Source organism: Sciurus carolinensis, chromosome X (assembly GCF_902686445.1).
Source record: "Sciurus carolinensis chromosome X, mSciCar1.2, whole genome shotgun sequence".
Taxonomy (NCBI): domain Eukaryota; kingdom Metazoa; phylum Chordata; class Mammalia; order Rodentia; family Sciuridae; genus Sciurus; species Sciurus carolinensis.
This window is the reverse complement of record NC_062232.1, coordinates 11057450-11065667: the sequence shown is the minus strand read 5'-3', so window position 1 is coordinate 11065667 and position 8218 is coordinate 11057450.

Genomic DNA, 8218 nt, shown 5'->3' with positions numbered 1-8218 from the left:
TGGATCGTCCTGTGGAAAGAGCCTGCGGCCGGAGGGGGCAGGGCTGCCTGGAGAAATCTCTGGCTGTCCTGCCCTGATCTCAGAGGCTGTTTGTGGGTCAAAGATCTTATTGGCTCAGGGACTTGTGGCTGGCTCTGTGTAGAAAGGCTCTCACTGGGTGGTCTGCTCTGAGAAGCTAGCCTTGAGAGGCGCCTCCCGCCAGAGGGGGCCGGGCTGCTTGGAGAAGTCCCTGGCTGCCCTGTCCTGGTCCCTGAAGCTGCTTGTGGGCTGGAGCCCGCTGCGCTGGCTCCGGGACTTGGAGCTGGTTCTGATCAGAAAGGCTCTCACTGGGGGGCCTGCTCTGAGATGCTGGAGAAGCTGGCCGTGTTCGAGGGGCCCTCCGCCGGAGTGTGCAGGGCTACCTGGGGAAGACTCTAGCTGCCCTACCCTGCTCTGATAAGCCACTTCCATCCGGGCCTGCTTCCCAGGCTGAGCTTTACCAGGTAGGGGAGACTAACCCGTGGCTCTATTTTAGTCCGAGTCTCTCATTGCCTCCCCTTCTTGAATCCTGGATTCTGGAGTGACTGGAGATGCAGTCACCCTCTAGTCCGCCATCTTGGATTGCCCCTGGTTTCTTAATATCTTCTCTCTGTGGTCAATTCTATTTTCAAGCTTATATATTTTTTCTTCATTACCTGAGGTTCTGTCTTCCAAATGGTACAGTCTGTTGGTAATGCTTTCTATTGGATTTTAACTTGGTTTATTGTTTCCTTTATTTCAAGGATTTCTGTTTGTTTGGTTTTTTTTCCAGGATATTTATCACTTTGTTGAGGTGATCTTTTGCTACCTTTATTTGCTCTCTTACATCATCCTTTATTTGCAGATTGGTTTAACTTTGTACATTCTAAACTCCTTCTCTGACATTTCTTCCATAGTGGTGTGGATGAATTCTGATATTGGAGTATCTTGGTTTGTTTGGGGCAATTCGTTCCCTTGATTTTGCATGTTGTTTGTGTGTCTACCCATCTAACAGTATGGATCTGAGACAATAGAGTTTCTACCCTGTGGAATTATAGTGTCCCTGAAGGTTTTCAGTACCTCACTTTTTAGGGGGAGACAAATAATAACGGCAATCAATGCAAACAATATACAGAATTAAACCAAATAGTTCCTACAATGACGCCTACAATGTTAATTATCACAATAAACAGAAATGATATGATTAGTTATTGCCTACAATAAAAACAGAAAATTTGCTAAAGGGTTTATACAATTTCAAATGGTGGACAGAGAGAGGACAGAAGTAATATAGGATGTGAACATTATGAGGGAGGAGGAGAGAAGAAGTAAAAAATTAAAGGAATAGTGAAAGAGAGAACAATAGAGATTGGCTATTAGCAGAAGAAAAGAGAGAATCAAGGGAAACAGAAGAAAAAAATATATAGAGTAAAAATTGAAAACCAAATTAAAAATAAAAAGAATTCTTTCCACTGGAATTGAAAACATTCTCAGCTTCTCTTCTCAGCAGTTTTAGGTGTCTTCTAGAGTGTGATGCTCCACCCACTAGATTGCTGGAGCGAAAGAGGGGATCCTGTAAGTGGAGTCCTAGAGGTAGGGTTTAGGCTTAGACATGCTCCAGGCTCTTTAATGAATGCCAATTGGTCTGGAGATTTTAAATCAGTCACCTCTAGTGCCCAGTACTTGCTGGTTCATTCTGGAAGCTGTACTCCTGGATTCTACTCGTGTGGTGGGGGACCCAATTCTTAGTCCCCTACATCACCTTCAGATCCCACATTTCTTAGTCTTGGGGTTAAATCTCCAAACAATTTCTCCCACCCGGCCCTTCCAAGTTCCTGGCCACATGAGTCTCTTCTAGCAGGTCCTGCAAGCAGTTGGATTGAAGCGGAAGGGGTAGATCTGAATAGGTTTCTGAGATCTGTTGTCCCCTGTGTAAACCTCTTTCCATGCTTGATTTTCTCCTGGTCATTTAAGCACATTCCATGGTGTGCAGTGTGTGTTTACTGGGCCTGTACTTTGGGCCAAACTTGGGTTTGCCAGGGAACAGCTTCCTCAGTTGCTGGCCTCCACACCTCAGTTGCAAAATGGTTTCTTCCTTGGCCTCTGGAGCCACCTGGAGATGGCAGCTTCTTTCTCTGCACATGGATATCATGCAGCACGTCTTTCAGGTTTGCCAAGCAATGTCCTTGATCTCTAAACACTCTGTACCCAGACATGCCTCAGACCTCCCCAAAATGTAAGTTCCTTTAATTCCCTTGTCTCTCCACTATGCTCAAGGAGGGACCATTCTGGCCAGAGCTTCTGGCCTGGCTGTGACAGCCACTGTGCCACTGGGAATTTCTTCTTTATTTTATTATTTTCAAACTCCTGAGTCCCTGATCTGCTTTGAGTGCCCAGTTTTAAATTGCAGTAAAGTCCTCCTGCTATTTTGTTCACCCACTGTTATGGTTTGGATGTGAGAGACAGTACAAAAAGGTTCAGAGGAGAAATGATTGGGTTGTGGGAGTCTTAGCCTAATCAGTGAATTAATCCCTGATGGGTTTAACTGAGTGGTAAATGAGGACAGGTGGGGTGCGGCTGGAGGGAGTGGTTCATTGGAAGCATTTCTATGGGGTATACATTTTGTATCTGGAGAGTAGAGCCTCCCTCCCTCTCTCTCTCTGCTTCCTGATGATGTGAGCTGCTTCCCTCCACCACTCTCTCCTGCCATGATGTTCAGCCTTACCTTGAGCCCCGAGGATTGGAGCCAGCCTTCTATGGAGTAAGACCTCTGAAACCGTGAGACATCACATAAACTCTTCCTCCTCTACAGTTGTGCTGGTTGGGTCATTTAGTCACAGCAGCAAAAAAGTGGACTAAAACACCCACCTTGCTGAGAAGCTTGGTTTCCTTGGTTTCACTCCACGGAGTAGCCAGGAATGCAACCTCCTCTATTCTGCCATCTTGAAAAACTCCCATGTAACTTAAAAAAAAATTCTTCCAGTTGTAGATGGACACAATGCCTTTATTTTATTTATTTATTTTTATGGGGTGTTAAGGATTGAACCCAGTGCCTCACATGTGCTAGGTAAGTGCTCTACCACTGACTCACAACCCCAGCCCCCATGTAACTCTTAATAATTTTATTCTGATAGAGGAGTTAAAAAGGTTCACAAAAGAATAAGTAAATAGCTATATAATATCAAAACTCTATGAGAGGGAATCACTGTTTTAATAGAAATATAGGTATAATTTTAAGTGTAGGATAAAGTGGAGAATAAGAAGGGGACATTCCCAGCAAAGAATGGCAAGGACCAATACATGTGTGGAATGGTGATGTTACTGTGAATGACTCTGATGCTGGTGGTGATAAAGATGATGATGAATTAGATAAAACTTCACCTTATACATTTTCTGATTTGATTCTCACAACCATCCTGTTAATTAAAATAAAGGTGCTATATCAACAGTTGAGTTCTTCAGAAATATAAGGTATTACTATAGATACTTTCTTTGCTCCTATATCTCTAAGGTTAAAGACTATTAGGTCTTGAACCTGAGATTGACCGAGAAATTAAGTAGCTAGCAATGCTGATTTGTGTGTGACTGGGGATTTGATTATATTTTGCTGTTTCTGCATTTCTGGCAAAAATGTAGCTGTGGAGCATGGTTTGTTAATCTGTACAGCTGGGGTTTAAATAAAGCCCATTTATTCCCTGTTTCTTGCCAAAATAGAGCTGTAGCATCTTGTTGAGTCCAGTAAAAATATAAACAGACTTCTCCCAGAAGACTCCAGTTTGCAATATCATCAAACAACAGCACCCTGATACCCTTCTCAGTGTTTCCAACTGTCCATCTCATGATTGAGAGTCATGAGGGGCAAGCCACTCCCCTTTTACCATTGAGTCCCAAAATTGCACTTCTGGGCTAATTCTTTTATAGTCCCAAAGTGAAGAGACTGAGATAATGAATTTGAACTCTTCTGGGTTACAATATCTGCCCATTATTCACAGCCTCCAAAGTTCTGCGGCTTTGGATTTGCTACAGGATCTCTATCAGTGTAACAGACTCTTGATTGTACACTCTTTTGGTCACCAAGTCTCACTCAAGTGATTTTTGCTGTCAATAAAATTCTGTCTGGTAGGATTGACTATGGTCAGATTTTTAGCTGGCAATTAAAAAAAAACATTTGGAGGACACCTGAGATTTCTGGTCCTGAGCATCAAAATAAGGCTGCACCTCACCTTTATGGTTCAGCAGGGTCCCTCTGCAGAAGGCATGCTAGAGGGCAAATGGATTGATTTTTTCCCATTCTGTGAAAATGATCATGCCAACATTGGCATTGCAACCCATTTTAGTGAAGTTCTTAAGTCTGTGGATAACTCCTTCCAGTTTGCACACTTATGGTCACTGTCATCTGGTGCTGAAGAAAGATTTTTTGAATGAGTTATATGAGGTACAGATTGACAAATTCTCTTTAAAACTTTTGTTTTCTAAAACAAAGATATATAGCATAATCACAGAAGAAAAAGAATTGTTGTCTTCCAAAAGCAAGAAAGACACTGTGGTTTTGTTACCTGGCAACTCTGTATCTATTACTTTCACAGTTTAAATGGTTTTGGGATTGGCTTATCAATTAAAAATAAAAGTAAAATAAAGTCTCTGCTCTCTGGGAACATGGCTAGATTACTTCCCAGCATTCCTTGAGGTTCACTGTGTGAATGTGAACAGAAGTGGGAAAGGCCACATCCAGGCCTGGCTCATGAAAACCTCTACTGGAGTCCCCCGTGTTCTTCCTCTTTTCACAAGCCGGAAGGGAGGGCATCCTTGAAGGACACTTAGGGATCTACATCATGAAGATAGGGCAGCCACAGAAGAAAGGCGTCTGGGTTCTGAGTTATGACTTTGAGAAAAGCTGCATGAGGAGTTATGCTGCACTGAAGTGCTAGACGAGCAGGAAATAAACCATTACTGTTTTAAGCCACAGAATTTTGCCGGTGTAGTTGTTAAAGCAGTTAGTGTTAGCATGTCTAATAGATGGTATGAGGGTCTGGGTGGTATATAGGAGTTGATGCTTGGAGGGAATTCGGAGAGGGGTAGACAAAGCAGAAGAAAATGCCATAGCTAGGGATTTCTATGTGAATAATTGACACACTAGATTGTGTATCACACTACTGGCAGAGGACATCACGATTTTAAGGCTCTGAACTCCATCCATAAGAGGGTTCCATTCACCGGGGCTGGGAAGGGACCCAGGAGTATGTATTTTAATCATTAACCTACATGATTGTGATGCAGGTGCACCAGGAAAGTTATTTTGAGAAATGGAGAGAGTATGGTCTCACATAATGCTAAGGATATGTTTATCAAATGAATAATTAAATGAACAGGGAGCAGGAGAAGAGAAAGCAAAAATGAGATTACAAGTGAGGAAACACGAAAAAAGAAGTAAACAGCAGAGGAAAACCTGGGCCTGAGGCACATTAGAAGGTGGGGACATTTTGTCACAGGTGGCCATGGCTGATGATGGTAGACGAGGCATATGGAGTGTGCTCCTGAGCTTGCCAGCCCTAATTTCCCCGGGGAAGCCCTCTGTATTGAAGAGTCTGCCTTTCATCAAGGCATTTTATGTACATCATGCTGTCACTGTTCTCTTACAAGCTGCTCCTCTGCTAGAGGCATTTTCATAGCTAATGGCATTGACTTTTTGGAAGATTCTGGGGGCAACAGAAAGCAGGGAACACTAACTTTTGCTCATTTGCTGGGCAAAATCTAATTTGAGCCAAAGAAATGAGATTTCTCTGGCCCTGAGGCCACCTTAGTTTGCTTTTCTGATGGCCAGATAGTAACCCCCTCCTTTGCTTTGCTGAAATAAATATCATTGTATAAATAAAGACACTGAATGAAAATCTACCCAGGGTCCATATGGTACTAATGGCCCACCGGGTAGGCAGAAAGCAGAGTTGAGGTTAAGCTAACATTGGGAGCTAAGGGATCAAGACAGAATGCATCTTGAGGAGTGCAAGTAGTTGTAACTCAGAGATTAAAAGTTATAGGGACAAATAGGGCATGAGGATGGAGAACATGAACTGGGCATGGCAGATGCACTAATAACTCCTGCAGACTATTCGACTGCTGCTATGGCCATGCAGCTGGTTCATTATACACACCTTCCCAGTCAGGCTGTCTTAAAGGTCTCATATGTCCTCTGCTAGTGTCCTAATAATTTTTTCAAAACAAATGAAATGCCTTTACATCAAAATGTTCAATAGAGGTCAATGATTAGTGATATTATATTCTCAAGAGTTTGAGGTGTGCCAGTGTATTTGGCTGAGCATTCTTCTAGGAACTTCAACTAGAATTAATCTTTACTTGTAAAACATTATAATAGAAATGTTGTCATTGTTGTATCATATCCAGTCATTATAACAAGAGCTACAATGTATGAAGCATTCAATGTGTGGCTTATACTGTGCAAAGTACTTTATATATGTTGCCTTATTCAATTCTAATGACAACCCTTGAGCCCAAAACCTTGACTCAGTCATGGAAGCAGTCTTAGAGAAGTAAGAAATGTCCAAGGTTTCAAATTTAGTAAATAGTAGAGCTAACATTCGAACCTAAGCCTGAAAGCAATTGTTCCAGTGACAAAATAAAAATTTTTTCAGCTAACTTTTCTAGGGGGTGGTTATAACAAAACTCTACACACATCATATCCTTTAATCTTTCTGACAGACATCTGGAATATACATGTTTTGAGTTGAAGGAAATGAAGGGTAGAGAAATTAAGTGACCTGTCCAAGATCGCACAACTTTTGAGTAAGATGGAGTTGTGATATATATATATATATATGGGTGTGCTGGGGATCAAACCCAGGGCCTTGTGCTTACAAGGCAAGCACTCTACCAACTGAGCTATCTCCCCAGCCCCGAGTTGTGATATATTTAACGTAAAGTTTTCTGGCTGAACTTTTAACTACTATTCTCTGTTTGCCATGTACATCAAGCTGCAATTTGGAGTTCCCAAATGCTGATATCCAGTCCCCACTGTCCTGCCTGTCAACCCGTTATATGAACCATGGAGAAAGGGCAACCTTTATTATTTAAAACTCCAGTTTCTAAGTTGTTGATACTACTAGAGTTGTGAGGCTCCAGGGAGTTCCTATGAGGGGCGTAGGAGATTAATTTTGGTAGAATTGCTGGCAGAAGATAACTGAAGTGGTGGATGCTCCAGAGATTCAAAATAAATTGTTACATGTATATGTTATTTCCTTCTCATAAGCCTCTTGGGGATTGAATAAAGGAAAGCTATCCGATGCTTGCCTCAACCCTAGTGCTGTCCCAAGAGTGGTAAAAAGCCCTGTCTGAACTGGGGCCAGGTATTTGCCTAAAAATGTAACTTATGAGCATATAGAAATATATATGCAGCTGGCACCAAATAAGGAAAACATTTAATCTGTCTTTTGAATGGATTAACAGTTGGTTTCAAGAAAGCACTTCTGACTTTTGGCTGCATAGATCAGGAGAAGAGGCTGTACTACATAATGAGGATGAGAACCAAGGGGGAATTAATTGTGTATCTGCAATCAGCACAAAATAAACATAAAATTGTTTCCAGGAAGAGCCAGATTTCTTCATGTCAAACTGGGATTGAAAAGAATTACCCACACAGGATCTTTTCTAACAGTGTCAGGAAAGTATTTGCTTTCAAAAGCAGCATGGCATAAAACTGGGCTGCCCAACATGGTGGTTACTAGCCACATGTATCTATGGAACAGTTGAAATGTGGCCAGTCCAAACTAAGATGTGCTATAAGGATAAAAGATAAACTGGATTTCAAAAACTTAGGAAGAGAAGTCAAATATTGCCTTGATAATTTTTGCATATTGATTACATGTCAAAATATTTTGGATGTATTGGTTTAAATAATAGCTGTTAGTAGAATTAATTTCATCTGCTTACTTTTGCTTTTTCAAATGTGACTACTAGAAAATTTTAAATTACATTGTGGCCCACATATTCTTTTTTTTTTTCAATTTTTTTTTATTGTAAACAAATGGGATACATGTTGTTTCTCTGTTTGTACATGGCGTAAAGGCATATAATTTGTGTAATCATAAATTTACATAGGGTAATGTTGTTCGATTCATTCTGTTATTTTTTCCCTTCCCCCCCACCCCTGCCACCCCTCCCCTCCCTCTATACAGTCCTTCCTTCCTCCATTCCTACCCCCTCCCTAAAC